The sequence below is a fragment of the Drosophila takahashii genome, chromosome 4 (assembly GCF_030179915.1).
Source record: "Drosophila takahashii strain IR98-3 E-12201 chromosome 4, DtakHiC1v2, whole genome shotgun sequence".
NCBI classification, from domain to species: domain Eukaryota; kingdom Metazoa; phylum Arthropoda; class Insecta; order Diptera; family Drosophilidae; genus Drosophila; species Drosophila takahashii.
Genome location: NC_091682.1, coordinates 137,321 through 156,132, shown reverse-complemented (window position 1 = coordinate 156,132; position 18,812 = coordinate 137,321). Strand labels below are relative to the sequence as shown.

Here is an 18,812-nt window from a genome sequence, read left to right as displayed (position 1 = left end):
TGCATTTATACTTCTCGGAAATCTTTAAAGGTGTGGGCGCCAGACACATTTTAAAATTGTTAGTGGGCGTGGCGCTCGGCTGAAATAAACTTGCGCTGCGTAGGAAGCCCAAGAATATGTGTGGAAAACCTCAACCTTCTAGCTTTTGTAGTTTCCGAGATGTCAGCGTTCAGCAGCACAAGAAGCCATATTCTTTCGATTCATTCGCGATTTACTAAGGCCGGCCACGTTCTTGTGACCACTGCTCGGGATGACCTTGGCCATGGATTACCTTGTAAAACTGCTTGTAAGGAGCTCCTCTGCATCCTAGCCTATCGCATTTTATGCCTTCGCAAGTACTCTAGAGCAATAGTTCGTGCAGATGGCATTTTGATTCGCTTTTAAAGTTCTTGCCAACTTACAAATGCAAATAAACCGCCTCATACATCTGTTCAGGGCTGCATTATGTAGCCTGGCAGGTAATTTAAATTTTTAATTCTTTTTGTTGTGTACAAATGCGCTCTAAACAGGTATTCTTTTTGTAATTTTGCAAGAAAAGCATAAATTAAGTTTAAAACTTATTAAAAAATTTGCAAAATCGGGTGGTCACAGAAACCCACCGTGCAAAACCGTTGGTGTCACAGGAATTCGAGAGATTTCCTTTTCTCGGAAAATGTACCGAAAAACAAACAGAGCTGGATGCATACACTAAATATCAAATACACAGGCCGACAGTGTTTTTGGTGCAGCCCTATGGACATTAAATTGTGTTAATATAGACATATACAAGCATATCTGCATACTTAGTTTTCGAGTTTAACGGGTGGTATTTGTGCAATAGCGGTTTGAAAAAAGTAGCAACATTTCACGTTTTGACTTAAGATATCTTCGAGGGTCTGTGCTCAATTATAGTAAAATCTATACCAAACAAGAGAGAACGCTTTAGTCTGGTTGGTGTCCCGACTATCTAATACCCGTTACTCAGCTAGTGCGAACGCTGCACTATGGGTAATTTGACCACTTTTGTGGCATTAATTAATAACTCGAAAACGAAGCAACATTTTTGGGCTCTGTTTTTAGAATTAAGTTAATAGTAATGAAATCTATTCATTTTATCTAAAATAGGCGTGGTCGGCCTTTTTCTTAATTTTATTTTTATTTTTTAATATTAAATTAAAAAAAATTTTTTTTGTAACTGTAATATAATATTATTTTATAAAAAATAAAAGTGGTCCTACCTATTTTTTCACACGAAATCTAATTTTTTTTATTTGTCCACACATTTTTTCAAAGATATACAGAATAAGAGGGTTCAGGAAAGTAGGAAAACCTGTAATAGAAAATTCTAGAATTTGGTTTTCAGTAATTTGTTTATTTTGCCCACCTATTGTTCATTGTTTTCGTTTTCCATCTGAATATCCCATGAACCTTCAAAAAGATTATCATCCACTCCATAATCCTCCAACTCTCCTGTACTTTTAAGTTCGCAAGATAATAAATTTAAAACCTCACTTGGAAGGTTCAACTTTTTTTTAATCGCCTGTTAAGGTTGACGCGGCACCTTCTTCTCCAAAGTAGCCCACTGGAAGGACAGTGTTCTCAATAATATCGGCCGAGTGTACAAGGATTTTGTGTACAGTTGCTGTCATTGGTAACCAAGGATATTCGTCTATTATAATTTCTGCAGTTTGGTAGCAGAAACTTTGAAATTTAGTAACCTCTATTTGTAATTGACTTGACAGACAAATCAAAATAGTCCCCAGGTTTTTAATGAGCCTGAGATCTATTCCAGCTATTTTCGAAAATGTTTCAGGTTCACTAAAGGCTCGGCGGGCGGTGTTTCCATCATTGGTGCTGCCAAAGCCCCCAACTTTTGGTTGATCTATTCTCAGTGACAACTGCTTCCAAAACTCATCTTAAATAACCGATTTTCTTAAAGCAACTTCTCTTTTGTTATCATCTGTGTAACCGCCATGCAACACAAACTCGAAAAGACGAATCCAGCAGTGCAATGGACTTAAGCCGTAATTGAGGTTCTTCATTACTGGGAGGAACTTTTCTCATTTAAAATTAATATTCAGGGGTGTCACAGAAACCGTCGACGGTTTTGGGGACGGTTGGTTTAGAAACTAACCGACCAAAACCGTTGGTGTCACAGGAATTCGAGAGATTTCCTTTTTTCGGAAAATTTACCGAAAAACGACCAGGGCTGGACGCATACACTAAATATCGAATATTCAATAATTATCAAATTTTATTTGACTTATTTGGACTATTTTCTAATAGGTTTTAAACTTAATTTATGTTTTTCTTGCAAAATTACAAAAAGAATATATGTTTAAAGCGCATATTGTACATAAGAAAAGAATTAAAAATTTGAATTACCCGCCAGGCTACATATTGCAGCCCTAAACAACGGTTTGCCGCGGCTGCGTTGCTTTATTTTCATTTCTAAGTTGGCAAGATTTTTAAAAGCGAACTAAAATGCCGTCTGCTCTAGAGTACTTGCGAAGGCATACTCTGCGAGAGGCTAGGACGCCGAGGAGATCCTTACAAACGGTTTTACATGGACTACCATGGAGATTTAACTCATTGGCCAGGTCCTTTCACAAGAATGCGGCCGTCCTGAGTAAATCCTTTGGCAATGTCGATATTATCGCGAATGAATCGGAAGAGTATAGTGTCGTGCGCTGGTAACCTATGTTTACCCCTGAAAATTAGCAAAGCTTATTAGTTTAAATTAATAATAAACAAAAATGTTGTACTTTTTTACACGTATGTCTTCTTCTTCTTCACAGCCAACGTTTTACCTGGCAAAAATAGGACATTTTTTCACGACAGTGATGCCAACTTTTTGCAAAGGCGGCCTGTTTTTATTAATTTCTCAATAACTACAACTTCTTTTACCATAAAATTTTTACCAGAAATAAGTTTCCTTTTTAACTACAATACTCAGTACCTTTGAATAAATAATTCGTTAACAAAACATTTCGATAACTAACTCCGAAATTTGGACAACTTTGGTATTTTAAAGTGCTAGCTAATTGGTAACACTGCCAGGTAGACGGTTTGCCGACGGATTTTTTTTAGCTAATTTTTTTGAGAGGTTTTATAAAAAACATGTTTTTAAATATAAACCGAAGTAGGTATAAAAATTGTAGTATGCAGGTAGTTCATAAAATTCATTAGAGTTGTCTTAAATAAAGTTATATTTTTGGGAAACATTTGTAAGTTGGGTAATTTTATCAAAACGTCCGGCAAAATACGGGGGATTTAGAAACCGTCAAAAATGACGTCTGTGACACCGAGATTTGCTATTCGGGAGAAATTCGGTTGGAATGGTTTTCTGTGACACCCCCGATAAAGCCTAGTACTCACTTCAATCAAAAAGGCGACGAAATGGAAATTTCTATACAAAAACAAGAAAGGATGCTACCTTCGGTCAGCCGAAGCTTATATACCCTTGTAGATAAAGTAATGCCAGGGATTCCAGATTTAGCGCTTCTCTTTAAATTTTGTTTTTAAGTAGTCAAGAATCAAAACGCCTACTTCCCACAAAGTTACAATGAATTTTCTTATATTTGTTTGAATAATCCTATGGGAGCCTTAAGATATAGTGGTCCGATCCGGCTCGCTCCGACATATGTACTACCTGTAGTAGAAAGAAGACTTTCGGGAAAGTTTCATCGCGATAGCTTTAAAACTGAGAGACTAGTTCGCATAGAAACGGACAGACGGACAGACAGACAGACGGACAGACGGACAGACGGTCAGACGGACATGGCTAGATAGACTCGGCTATTGGTGCTGATCAAGAATATATATACTTTATGTGGTCGGAAACGTCTCCTTCACTTCACTACATATATAAATATACACAGCAAAACTGCATTTATACTTATCGGAAATCTTTAAAGATGTGGGCGCAGGACCCATTTTAAAATCGTTAGTGGGCGATTGTGGGCGTTAGAGGGGGCGTGGCGCTCGTCTAAAATAAACTTGCGCTGCGTAGGAAGCCAAAGAATATGTGTGGGAAATCTCAACCTTCTAGCTTTTGTAGTTTCTGAGATTTTAGCGTTCATACAGACGGACAGACGGACATGGATCGACTCGGCTAGTGCCCCTGATCAAGAATATATATACTTTATGGGGTCGGAAAAGCTTCCTTCTAGCTGTTACATACTTTTGCACGAATCTAATATACCCTTTTACTCTACGAGTAACGGGTATAAAAACACCGAAGCTAGAATTTTTTAACGTTTACTTTCTATGTGACCTATAAGATATAGTCGTCCGATCCGGTCGGTTCCGACTTATATACTACCTGCAATAGAAAGAAGACTTTTGGGAAAGTTTCAAGCCGATAGCTTTAAAACTGAGAGACTAGTTTGCGTAGAAACGGACAGACGGACAGACAGACGGACGGACAGACGGACGGACAGACGGACGGACAGACGGACGGACAGACGGACATGGCTAGATCGACTCGTCTAGTGATGCTGATCAAGAATATACATACTTTATGGTCGGAAACGTCTCCTTCACTGCGTTGCAAACTTCTGACTGAAATCATAATACCCTCTGCAAGGGTATAATGACAGGCGAAAAATTTTATTTTTTTTGACTCGATTGGAATATTTGTGTGAGAGGTGTAACGAACTGTTTTCAACTGTTTGATCGCTATGTAAACGCCGCGACTAGCTCAGAGATATTGCGTGTTCGACCCACCAAATTTGTATTGCGTGACCACCCGTGACCCAAGAAAATGCATAGATATCCAATTGGGACAAATCGGAAAACTTTATTAAGTTTTTTTTTTCGCTGGAATTCTTTGTCAGCTGGCTGTTGCGGCTCGCCTGGTCGGCGACGTGCCTCCCTCGGCTCAAGATTCACTTCGTGCGTTCTCGGCGGCGCTCCTCAATGGCGTCGCTGCTCTCGTCTCCCTTCGTGGTGCGTGTGGACTCCTGCGGCGTCGTTCTCCAACGGCGTCTCTCCAGTTCCACCCGGCTTGTAGGACTCAAAAGTCTGTACAACCTTCCTTTCGGGTCCGTCCAGAATGATCCTGGGATCTGGCTCTAGCCTGAGAAACAAATGTCCCGACAGGTTAATTCCGAGGATTCAGCCTTTTCGTCAGTCCACCGTAACCCCGACGCCTGGCACAAACTCTTGATCCGCGCTTACCCTGCCGGTAGCTCGTCCTTCTCTCGACTCTGCTCCTGTCCTGCACTCGTCCCGTTAGTTCACGGTGCATCCTCTTTGTGCTGGTCCGAAGTCCACGGATTCACCGTTCGACCTCATTGCCCTTTGGCGGCGTGGGTCCAAGGTCCAGCGCGGCACCGTTATTTCGCCGTCTCTCCGCTTTGGCTGGGTCCAAGGTCCAGTATTTACCGGTGGACCTGGATGCCCTTGGATTCTGGCGCATTCTCGCTGCCTTCACTGTTGCTAGGGGTTCTCCTGCCTCGAGATTTGTGGGGAGTTTTACGACTCCTCACAGAGGTAAGAGAGATAAGAGGTTATATGAAATGAATGGTGTTCATTTCGTTTGTTGTTAAAGTGATTGTGGTTCCAAAAAATATCTGGAGCTCGAAAAAATAAAAAAATGAAACACAAAAGAGAAAGAGGATTCTATCGTAAACACCATGCGCACTGACTGGTTCATTGGATTCCATGGAACCCTCCCATTCAAAAAGAGGTCACTTTAATAGCCCATGGGTGGAAACAAGGCTTATAAAGAAGATGAAGAAAACCACAGATCCTGTGGATGATACAAACTGGAGGTTTTCTAAAGTCAGCCAATGAACTTATGTCTTATCACTGGTGCAGCAAAATAAATATATTGTAAAATCAGATTTGGTCTTCCATTTTTTTCAGTGGCAGGATGGTTTTATAGACAAACGTTATGTCATAGTACAGACCATGGGAATATAATTAACTCACCACTAGTGCGTACGACTCAAAGAAAATAAAGGATTAGTGAGAGCCATTAATGCACTCCGAATATCTCTAAAGATTATAAAATGAAAGACCGATTTTTAAGGGAATACGACCACAGCCCAAACCGTAAGAGCTAGAGCACAGTATTCCATTGGGGGCGTAGGCGCCCACTAATGTCCGACATGTGCCCCCAGTGGCCCCAAACAGCTCCAATATCCATATTTAGAGCAATAAACATTAGATGTTCTTAAGCTTAACGTCTAAAGTGGTTGGAATTTTGAAATTTGGATTTTGCTGAATTTTAGGTCTTGAATAGGCCTAATTAGAAATCTAAAAGAAATTTCAATATCCCCCATAATTTGGGGGACATTTAAAATTAACTAAACCGCTGCTCCGATCAAGATGATTTTTGGCTCAATCGTTATTCTATGGCCCAAATTCTTAAGTTTAATTTTTTAAGTTTTTAACATTTTTGTAAGTATTTTTAATTAATTTATTTAGATTTCCTAAGTTATTGCGTTGCATTTTGTGGGAGCATGCCGAGAGAGCGAAACCCAGAGAGCGGATGGCAAGAGAGCGACGGCCGAGAGAGCAGCAGCCAAGAAAACTGTCGAGGGGGAGGGGTAGTGCTGTGTGGAAGGGGGAGGGGAAAAGGGCAATTTAAGTTAAAATTTGTTTTGAATTTTAAAAACTTTAACTGCTGTCCCGATCAATATGATTATCGATCAATAGTCAGTCCTTTGGATCAAATGCTTAGGTTTTATTTTTCAAAAAATATTTTTCATTTTGTAGCAGAAGTAAGAGTTTTATTAATTTCCACCATGGAAGAAGATAAAAAATGACTACAAATTCTGTAAACAAAGCCAAAATGTTTCCAAGTTAAATATTAATCTTAAGATTCGAACTTTTGGCCAAATACGTATGTACTTATGCATATTTGGAAATGTTTTGATTTGTACAATGCAATACCTACACACTATGTGTGTTTATGTTTCTACTTGAAAGTACATAATGTGCTTAAATACAAATAGAACAAGAGAGAACGCTATAGTCGTGTGCCCCGACTATCAGATACCCGTTACTCATCGAAAGAGAGTGCGAAGGAGATGGAGAAAAACTTTGATCCACCGTAACTTTTTAACGAATGGTCCGATTTAAAAAATTTCTTCTACATTTCGATAGGTATTGATAAACACAACAAAACTGCATTGTTACTTTTCAAAATATTGAAATTTTTAAAATCGTATATTAGCGATTGTGGGCGTTAGAGGGGGCGTGAAAGGTTGTTTACGCAAAGGTTTTCAACAAACGCGCAAATAAGATATAGGAAAGTCCTGACAACCTAATTTCCTAACTGCAAACTAATTTTGAGCGAACGACGTCGCTCCAAGGATAGCTAGTATTCAAATAAAAGCTATCATCCATTGTAAAAACAGGCACAATATTTTTAATTTAAATTTGCATACAACAATTTGGTCAGACCAAGCTAGCTTTTTAAAATTATTTTACCGAAATAACAACAGACTATGTTAACGGGCTTGAAAAATAAGAATTTCCATTTGAAAAATTCCTACTGAGGTGTTAAGAGGCCTTTAAGTACTTTAAGTACAGTACTCTGTTAGCACTCATGTTAAGCTGGCATACTTTTATAGTTGTAGTACTAGAACATTCCGTGTTTTATTGCTTTGTCAGTTATTAGGTCATTGCAGCTCCAAAAACCAACAACCTGTTTTTTGTATCCTTAGCATACCGCAGAACCTTTAGGTAATGAGACATAAGTTTGTATGGGACTTTTAAGCAGGCCATCCACAGTCGAATTTGCTTGACGAACATTTTCGCGAGCACTGGCAAGATAGAATCGTTTCTATCTTTGTCGAACAAAAGATAGAACACTACCGCCAACGATGAACACACGAACACGTTCGCCGAACAAATTCGACTGTGGATGGCCTGCTTTACTCAGGAGCACCCAATTATCATTTATACTTCTCCGAAATGTTTAAAGGTGTGGGCGCCAGACACATTTTAAAATCATTAGTGGGCGATTGCGGCGCTCAGCTGAAATAATCTTGCGCTGCGCAGGAAGCCCAAGAATATGTGTGGGAAATCTCAACCTGCTAGCTTTTGTAGTTTCCGAGATCTCTGCGTTCATACGGACGGACAGGCAGACAGACGGACATCGCTAGATCGACTCGGCTAGTGACCTTGATAAAGAATATATACACTTTATGGGGTCGGAAACGCTTCCTTCTAGCTGTTACATACTCGTGCACGAATACAATATACCCTTTTACTCTACGAGTAACGGGTATAAATAGTCAAAAGGCGCCACTGTGCAACGCAGGTAAAGCCTAGTACTCAGTACGACGAAAACTGCTAGCTAAGCATAGGAGTAAGCGAGAGCCAAATAAGTAGCTAAAGCCTTTAGCCAGGGTCTTTTTCCCACCTCGGTACTCAGTTGAGCTAAGGAAATAGTAAGGCTCAGATGACACATTCAATTTTTAGCCCCAATTTATTGTGACAATTTTTCATTTCTGTGAGTTTAAATAAGTGCAAGCAAGTCAGGATTAATATAATATCGCGCCTTTATCATTGGTGTTATTGGTAGAGCAGTCAAAAATATTTGATTCTTTCTCGCGCTCGTTTGAAGTCCCATTAAAGAAAAATTGCTACAATAAATTGACGTTAAAAATTGAATGTGTCATCTGAGCCTAAGAAAATACCACAAAAATACTAGATTTACCGGATGAACGCCTTTAGCCGCGGCCCAAAGAATAAAAAATGTAATCTTTGGCTGTGTTTGTGCAGAAGCGGTGTGCCAATAACATATTATAAATGGAATGAAAACCCCAAAAACCAATGGAAAACTGCCTGTAGGAGTTGTGGCAATACATATTGTCATGCCAACAGCAAATTTAAAGCTTGCGACCGAGGTCGGTTCAACGTTTTTTAATCTTTTAAAATTGGCGGCAGTTGATTTGTTTGCTGAGAGTAAGACCATGCTACATGGCATAGCGTCATATCTCCGCGCGACATATCTCCGCCCATCTGCGAACGACATATCTCCGCGCTGAGATATGACGTTTAAAAGCGACATATCTCCGCGCGAAAATATTTCGTTTTTAAACGTCACATCACATGGCGAAGATATGTCGTTTTTAAACGTCATATCTCCGCGTTGATTAACGGGGGAGATATGTCGTTTTTAAACGTCATATCTCCGCCTTTCTGCAAACGACATATCTCCGCGCGGAGGTATGACGTTTGAAAAATAAATATTTTACCTCCATGTACACTAGTCGGAATAATTATTTTGACAGATTTGAATGTTAACTGTAGTCATATTTTGAACTTTTAATATAAATTTTTCCTTGTATTTTTTATGATTTTTTGAATGGAACGATCTTAGTGAAACTTCTGAATTCAAAATGTAATAAAAACAAAATTAATATAGTTTTAAAATCACTAAAAAAATGGTTTTCAATATTAAAAAATAATTGAAATATTTATAGCTTTTTTTATTAAAAGCTTATTAGATTTGTTATTTTTAAAAAAGATTTTTACTTTAAGAAACTGTCAAAATACTTTTAACTTTAATTTGTTTCATTCAGAAATTGTGAAAACCTTCCAAGCACATCATATAAGTATCCAATATGAATGAGTGAGAAGGACTACTCAATGCGACGCGTCGCGACGTGCGTTCATGAAAGAAAACCTCAAAAAATAATTCACTGTAGAGCAGCGATCTGCAAATTACTCACACAAATATAAAACAGAAGGTCATTGTGTGTGTTTGCCGACCACTTCTTTATTGTGAACTATTTCATTTACTATTCTATGTACGAATGTACATACATATGTATGTATGTATCAGAGAGCTGCAACGAGTCAATCATTTTCGGGTACACCCGATCATTTACTCGTATCCGTTTTGATTAATCGCTTTCAGTGAGCGAAATTAAATGAGCGGTGAGCGAATGCGATCGTGCCATGAATGATCGTTTGTGATCGTTCAAGTGTGTGATCTGATCGTGTGTGAACGTTCGGCTTGAAGATTTTATCCGTTTGTGATCGAATATTTTGTGCAATCGATTGGTGTGATCGTGCTTCGCGCCTATCGGTATGACCATGCAGTTCGTGTTATTGCTTTATATTTTGCACAACATATTTTTATATTTGCACAAAAAAAAAAAGAAGTAATAGATTTTAAAAGCGTTTTAGAACTAATATTAAATGGAACCTACACGTTATCAGGCCAACGGAAAGGAAAAAGTTCCATATGGAATAAACATTTCTCATTAAACATATAATACATTGAAGTGCACTCTCCCCCTATTTTATTTCGTCGTCACAAGAAATCATATTAATCCGTTCACAATCTATTTATGTACAACTGACTCGAGGTCCCAATCATCGGGAACGATTGAGCGCTTTGGAACGATCATTTTGTTCACCTACACCCGAAGTTCAAAATCACTTCATTGATCGTTATGAAGCGAGTCGGGTAGTTGATTGGATTGTACTTTGGCTTTCGGGTTTGTTCGTGATTATTCGTTGGCGAGTGAGTTTACCGGATTAAACGAAAATGATCGCGCGATGATCGATCGTACTCGATCATACTCGTTGCAGCTCTCTGGTATGTATTACTCACTCAGCCAGAACATCATTAAGGGCCGGTTTCTCGAGTGCCGGCTAACATTTCTCGAACAGATAAAGTCCCTGCTAAGGCATTTTGGCTTTCTCGAGCACCAATGTGAGAGCTAACTTTGACAGGGACTCGGAGTCCCTGTTAAGCGTTTTCGACTCGATAGAATGACAGCTGATTTCCCATAGCCAACTAAGAAGAAGAAACGAAATCACAGCTGACTTTTCCTTTGAATTATACCCAAACAGCTGATGAAATAATCAAAGCACGCCATTTTTAGCGCTCTACAGCACAATTCTGTGCGTTAACAGCACTCTGTAATTCTTTCTCGTTCAGATAAATTAAAGCAGTCGAGAAAGCGGATTTGCTTTTACGAACAGTTTATCTGGTCTTTAAGTTTTTTGAACAGATAGCTATCAGGAACTTTGACAGGGACTCGAGAAACCGGCCCTAAACACTTGTTTTATGTCCAAATTTGTATTATCTTGTTATTTTTGTTTAATTTCTGATACCGCACCGGTTTTGGCTATTTCGCGACTCTGGGACGGATGATTATGCACTATATTATTAGCATTAGAAAAAGCACGTGTTTTATCTGAACTTAAATATAGTCTGACTTTGCAGCCGTCCACGCGTCAGACGTATGCTATATCACCGAGCTTCAATATTTCATTTTTCCAAATAACTGCTCATCACAAATCGAAACTAAAAGTTGTGAGCCCTTGCGGCTTCCTTCCCGAATTTCAAATTTAATGTTCTCCAATTCCATTATTAGGTCAACTCCTCGCTGTGAACTTACGAAGTCAAATGACTTCTGTGTACACAGCACTTAATAGAAGAAGAATAGGAAAAATGCAATTTTGGCGCGTGCCACATCACTTCTCTCTTCTTATAGTACAGTGGTACAAAACATTTAGATTCCCAAACATCGGAAATATAATTATATTTATTTTTGTATTTAATAGTAACTTTTAAAATTATTATAATATATTTATGTTTTTTCATAATGTTCAATATATTTGTATTTGAACTTGATTTTATCCAATAATGATTTTTAATTTGCATTTTTCCCACTGTTTCACACATAGGACATAAAACTCAAAAGGGAATGTGAGAAAATATATATATGTATGTGAGTGTATGTACTTTTGAGTATGTGAAACAAAAAATTTGCGCTCTACAATTTATCCTGATTTTACATGCACGAATATAAATATGTACATATTAAAATGAGTATATAAATATGTATCTACATATAAAAAAACAACTTTGTAGTTATTAAAAATTTGCGGGGAGATATGTCGTTTTAAAACGACAGAGCTCCGCCCTTCTACAAACGCCTTATCTCCGCGCGGAGATATGTCGATTGCAGAAGGGCGGAGATATGACGTTTAAAAACGACATATCTCCGCGTTGATTAACGGGGGAAATATGTCGTTTTTAAATGTCATATCTCCGCCAAATAAATCGCGACATATTTCCGCCGACGAAATGCACTGGGCGGAGATATGACGGCGGAGATATGTCGTTATCCCCTCACATACATATATATATTTTCTCACATTCCCTTTTGAGTTTTATGTCCTATGTGTGAAACAGTGGGAAAAATGCAAATTAAAAATCATTATTGGATAAAATCAAGTTCAAATACAAATATATTGAACATTATGAAAAAACATAAATATATTATAATAATTTTAAAAGTTACTATTAAATACAAAAATAAATATAATTATATTTCCGATGTTTGGGAATCTAAATGTTTTGTACCACTGTACTATAAGAAGAGAGAAGTGATGTGGCACGCGCCAAAATTGCATTTTTCCTATTCTTCTTCTATTAAGTGCTGTGTACACAGAAGTCATTTGACTTCGTAAGTTCACAGCGAGGAGTTGACCTAATAATGGAATTGGAGAACATTAAATTTGAAATTCGGGAAGGAAGCCGCAAGGGCTCACAACTTTTAGTTTCGATTTGTGATGAGCAGTTATTTGGAAAAATGAAATATTGAAGCTCGGTGATATAGCATACGTCTGACGCGTGGACGGCTGCAAAGTCAGACTATATTTAAGTTCAGATAAAACACGTGCTTTTTCTAATGCTAATAATATAGTGCATAATCATCCGTCCCAGAGTCGCGAAATAGCCAAAACCGGTGCGGTATCAGAAATTAAACAAAAATAACAAGATAATACAAATTTGGACATAAAACAAGTGTTTAGGGCCGGTTTCTCGAGTCCCTGTCAAAGTTCCTGATAGCTATCTGTTCAAAAAACTTAAAGACCAGATAAACTGTTCGTAAAAGCAAATCCGCTTTCTCGACTGCTTTAATTTATCTGAACGAGAAAGAATTACAGAGTGCTGTTAACGCACAGAATTGTGCTGTAGAGCGCTAAAAATGGCGTGCTTTGATTATTTCATCAGCTGTTTGGGTATAATTCAAAGGAAAAGTCAGCTGTGATTTCGTTTCTTCTTCTTAGTTGGCTATGGGAAATCAGCTGTCATTCTATCGAGTCGAAAACGCTTAACAGGGACTCCGAGTCCCTGTCAAAGTTAGCTCTCACATTGGTGCTCGAGAAAGCCAAAATGCCTTAGCAGGGACTTTATCTGTTCGAGAAATGTTAGCCGGCACTCGAGAAACCGGCCCTTAATGATGTTCTGGCTGAGTGAGTAATACATACCAGAGAGCTGCAACGAGTATGATCGAGTACGATCGATCATCGCGCGATCATTTTCGTTTAATCCGGTAAACTCACTCGCCAACGAATAATCACGAACAAACCCGAAAGCCAAAGTACAATCCAATCAACTACCCGACTCGCTTCATAACGATCAATGAAGTGATTTTGAACTTCGGGTGTAGGTGAACAAAATGATCGTTCCAAAGCGCTCAATCGTTCCCGATGATTGGGACCTCGAGTCAGTTGTACATAAATAGATTGTGAACGGATTAATATGATTTCTTGTGACGACGAAATAAAATAGGGGGAGAGTGCACTTCAATGTATTATATGTTTAATGAGAAATGTTTATTCCATATGGAACTTTTTCCTTTCCGTTGGCCTGATAACGTGTAGGTTCCATTTAATATTAGTTCTAAAACGCTTTTAAAATCTATTACTTCTTTTTTTTTTGTGCAAATATAAAAATATGTTGTGCAAAATATAAAGCAATAACACGAACTGCATGGTCATACCGATAGGCGCGAAGCACGATCACACCAATCGATTGCACAAAATATTCGATCACAAACGGATAAAATCTTCAAGCCGAACGTTCACACACGATCAGATCACACACTTGAACGATCACAAACGATCATTCATGGCACGATCGCATTCGCTCACCGCTCATTTAATTTCGCTCACTGAAAGCGATTAATCAAAACGGATACGAGTAAATGATCGGGTGTACCCGAAAATGATTGACTCGTTGCAGCTCTCTGATACATACATACATATGTATGTACATTCGTACATAGAATAGTAAATGAAATAGTTCACAATAAAGAAGTGGTCGGCAAACACACACAATGACCTTCTGTTTTATATTTGTGTGAGTAATTTGCAGATCGCTGCTCTACAGTGAATTATTTTTTGAGGTTTTCTTTCATGAACGCACGTCGCGACGCGTCGCATTGAGTAGTCCTTCTCACTCATTCATATTGGATACTTATATGATGTGCTTGGAAGGTTTTCACAATTTCTGAATGAAACAAATTAAAGTTAAAAGTATTTTGACAGTTTCTTAAAGTAAAAATCTTTTTTAAAAATAACAAATCTAATAAGCTTTTAATAAAAAAAGCTATAAATATTTCAATTATTTTTTAATATTGAAAACCATTTTTTTAGTGATTTTAAAACTATATTAATTTTGTTTTTATTACATTTTGAATTCAGAAGTTTCACTAAGATCGTTCCATTCAAAAAATCATAAAAAATACAAGGAAAAATTTATATTAAAAGTTCAAAATATGACTACAGTTAACATTCAAATCTGTCAAAATAATTATTCCGACTAGTGTACATGGAGGTAAAATATTTATTTTTCAAACGTCATACCTCCGCGCGGAGATATGTCGATTGCAGAAGGGCGGAGATATGACGTTTAAAAACGATATATCTCCGCGTTGATTAACGGGGGAAATATGTCGTTTTTAAATGTCATATCTCCGCCAAATAAATCGCGACATATTTCCGCCGACGAAATGCACTGGGCGGAGATATGACGGCGGAGATATGTCGTTATCCCCATGCTACATGCATTGCGGATGAACTCCAAAAACTTCGGTCACACTAAAACACACATGTTAATTTCAGGTTATTCATACTCATTTCGTTTTTACTTGAAATATTCATAAAATTGATATTAAATACTATCATTTTGCCCAATTCTCTCTCTCGGAGATTCTCTAACTTCGAAAAAATAGTAAGAATTCGAAATTCGAATTTACGTACTTCAAGCATGTTGTCTCGCTTGCACTACAGTAGTAGGTAAGTAGAACGTATTCATATATAAACAAACATAAGTGCTTTTAAAACAAAAAGGAAACAAGATGCTGCCGTACAGAAATGAAAAGCACGTTCGACTGGGCATATCTCCATATGTATTTGGGCAATTCTCTGCTGTCGTACGCTTTGCAGGTGAAAAAAACATCTTCTAGGACTTCTTTTCTTTTGGCACTAGGCTCAAATTAAAGATCTTGATTAGCACATTGCAGAGTGCTGTTAGCGCACAGAATCTGCTGTAAAGTGTAAAATATGGCGTGCTTTGATTATTCTATCAGCTATTTGGGTATAATTCAAAGGCAAATTCAGCTGTGATTTCGATTCTTCTTCTTAGTTGGCTTTAGGAAATCAGCTGTCATTCTATCGAGCCGGAAACGCTTAACAGGGACTCCGAGTGCCTGTCAAAGTTAGCTATCACATTGATGCTCGAGAAAGCCAAAATGCCTTAGCAGGGACTTTATCTGTTCGAGAAATGTTAGCCGGCACTCGAGAAAGCGGCCCTAAGAGCCACTTTTAAAAAATACCGAAAAATACCAAAAATGACTTTTTTGCCCATATAACAGGTAATGTCCTGAAAAATTATCCAAGGATACTCAAATTACTTAGTTGAAGATCCATCTAACTAGAATCAAATATCAGTGCCAAATTATATAGAAATATGTTTTTATCAAGTTTCAATCTCTTTGGCTTGGTTGACATCCCCAGAGAATTGCCCATATGTACATTAGGGTGGACTTTTTTTTGTATGAAATAGAATCTCCATTTTAGTGTGATTCACTCAAAAAAAAAACATGATGGGTCGGGGATCGAACTCGGTCCTTTTTGTTCGGAGACAGAAGCTCTACAGGCTAGGCTACGTCCAACTGTTAATTAGCATGAAATAAACTTCTTCTTGACTCTTTTACTCGAGCAGAACAAATAAATTGAAACTGAACTGATTATTTAGGTCTGCTCGCTACGAGATTCGTGCGGCTAGCTCAGTAAGGTTGTGTGTTCGTCCCACCAAATTTATATGACAAAGTACAGAATTCACGGGTTCTTATAGGTTTTATTGCGGGCATGATAGTACAGTGATCTTGGTATTGCTACTCGTGGCCGTCGACGACTCTTAGTCGCCTTGATGACTCGGAGCTCTCCTCGTTGACGGGGCTCTGATTCCGTAGCTTCTTGTAGCTCCCTCGACGCTTTCACCTCGAAGCTCCCTGAAGACACTGACGCTGCCTGAAGACGCTGATGCTCCCTTGAAGACGCTTGGCGTTGCTCGTCACTGATGCGCGTGATCGACGACTACTCGTAGTGCCCTAGACTCGCCAGGAGATCAGCTGCACGGGCTTAGGGAAGCGTCACCGTTCTCAGACTAGGGTGAACAGAGGCTGCGATCTCAAGGAATCTCTCCTGTCGATGCCACCACCTGTCCCTTGCTCTGTCCCGGATGGTCCCACGGATGGTGTATCGCTCAGGTCGCGCTGGCAGTCCAAGTTACGCAGGAATGCTGCCGAGAGCTTCACTTCGCTTCTACGCCTAGTGCAAACGTTCCGCCACCCTTTGGCTTATCGCCCGTGACGTTTCCTCGTAGCGCGATCTGTCGCGATGCGTTGGCTGGCTCGCCGCTGACGACTTCCTTCGCTCTGCTACTGGATATGCTGGCTGCGCGGTTGGACGTAGGCGTGGCTTCATGTACTCGGGATCGTGGTCGTACGCCGATCCGGGACTACACGACTCAACCGTACGGCTCTTATGGAGTTCTCCACTTGAGGCCACAAACGCTCGACAGATCTCCCTTCTGGCTCGTTTACTCGGTAGAGCTTGAAAATTATCGATAAATGACAGTATCGATATTTTCGATACTTTATCATTATCGTATCCATAATATCGATGTTTTCAAGGAAAGCAAAGACAAATTAAAAACAATTTTATAATTCTGTTAATACCACGTATTATTATTATATACATGCATAATACACTTGCATTATTTTTAATATTATTATTAGAAAAAATCGCGGTTAATTTATTTAATTTTAATTTCCGGTTTTCATTATTAAAATGCATTTTTAGACTAAAGGAGCCTCCTCTTAAGAACTCGTGGTTTATTTATTTTTGATCATTGAGTTGAGTTGCGTCACATGTCTAGAAAGACACCAATTCTTAGTCAAAAACATTCACGGCTTCTTAAGAATTTTTTTTTAAATATATTATGAGAAAATACTTATGTAAAATAATAGAACAAACCTTTGTTCCATACCGTTTTTTGGTACTAAAGAAGAAGAAGAAGAACAAATTCCTCCTCTTCTGAAGAATTCCCGGTTGCTTTTTTTATGACCCTTTGCCAAAATTGCTCAAACGGTCTTCGTTTTGTTTGTTGTTGGTATTTAAAGAACGAGAGTTCCTCATTTCCCCAAGAAATCGCGGTTCTTTCATTTTCGATTTTATGCCACAACCTATGGTTATTTTCCCCTACTTTAATTGATACTATACCATAAAGAAGTAAAAACTCCTCCTCTTCTGAAGAATTCGCGGTTGTTTTTTTTTTGGATTCTTGAGTTTAAATCGCTTAAACGATTTTCGAAAAGCGACCCATTCTTATCAAAGGCTATGAATTCGCGGTTTCTTGAGATTTTTTAATAGCGGACAGAAGGTCGGTAGCTGCAACCAAGACTTTGTTTTTGGTACTAAAAAAACCAAAGTTCCTCCTCTTCCCAAGAACTCGCGGTTCTTTTATTTTCCATTTTTTGCCATAGCCCATGCCCTTTTCGCCTACTTTTAAGTATTTCATAATATCTATGGGACCAAAGAAGAATAAAATACCAAGAACTCGCGGTTCTTGTATGGTAATTTGTCCCTACTTTAAGTGATTTTGTATTTAAAGTTATTTTGGTCATCAAAATTAAAGAGTGAAATCTGTTGCTTTCTCTCTAACAAAACGTCAGAAAAACATCGATGTTATAGATAACATATCAGAAGTATCGATAATATCGATACTGACATCGATAATTTTCAAGCTCTATTACTCGGGGTTCAGGACACACGCCGCTCCGGGATTACACGACTCAAACCGTAGGGCTCTTCTGGAGTTCTCTACTTGAGACCACAAACGATTGACCGATCTCCCTTCTGGCTGATCGCGCCAGGACCTGCTTAGGCAAGGCACACTGGGTCTAAATAGGTTTTTCCCCGAGTTTCACGTTTCTTGTCGCAGGCTTTCACCACTCAAACTCTGTTCGACGCTCCAGGCTATATGCGAGGATTTAGTGAGACAGTGAAACGGGTCGCCTTGACCTAGTCGTGTGACGCCCTCTGGACCTCAGCTACCTGTGTCTCAATTCGAAGATTCCTGGTGATTCAATCCCGAATGTCTCGACGTAGCGATCTTTCTCCTTGTAGGCTCCCACGGCGCTGCATCCGGCGATTCGACTTGTTGTTGTTTACTTGTAGTTCACTGTACTTGCTCACTTTGTTATCTGAACTGATCTTGATAGACGGACTGATCGTGATCGACTGATTGTGATCGACTGATCTGATCGACTACTCGTGATCGACTCATCCTGCTGCCAGCGCCCGGCGGCTTTATATAGGGCCTCCGGGTGCCGTTATTTCCCCTTTGCACTCTGTCCGCGGCAACTCTCCACCTCGGGTCCAAAGTCCGTGGTTCCCGTTTGACCCACTTGTCCTTCACGTATGGCATTCGCTTTTGGTTCTGCGTGTTGCTGCCATCCCGTTGATTCCGATGGTGCATGCGGCACTCCTGT

General features: G+C 39.0%; 1 long non-coding RNA gene across 5 annotated transcripts in view; it reads right to left on the bottom strand.

Annotated features, from left to right (window-relative positions):
* Positions 1 to 18,812, bottom strand: part of LOC138913719 (uncharacterized) — a 50,448-nt gene that overhangs the window by 13,379 nt on the left and 18,257 nt on the right. The gene's annotated exons all lie outside the window — the stretch shown is intronic.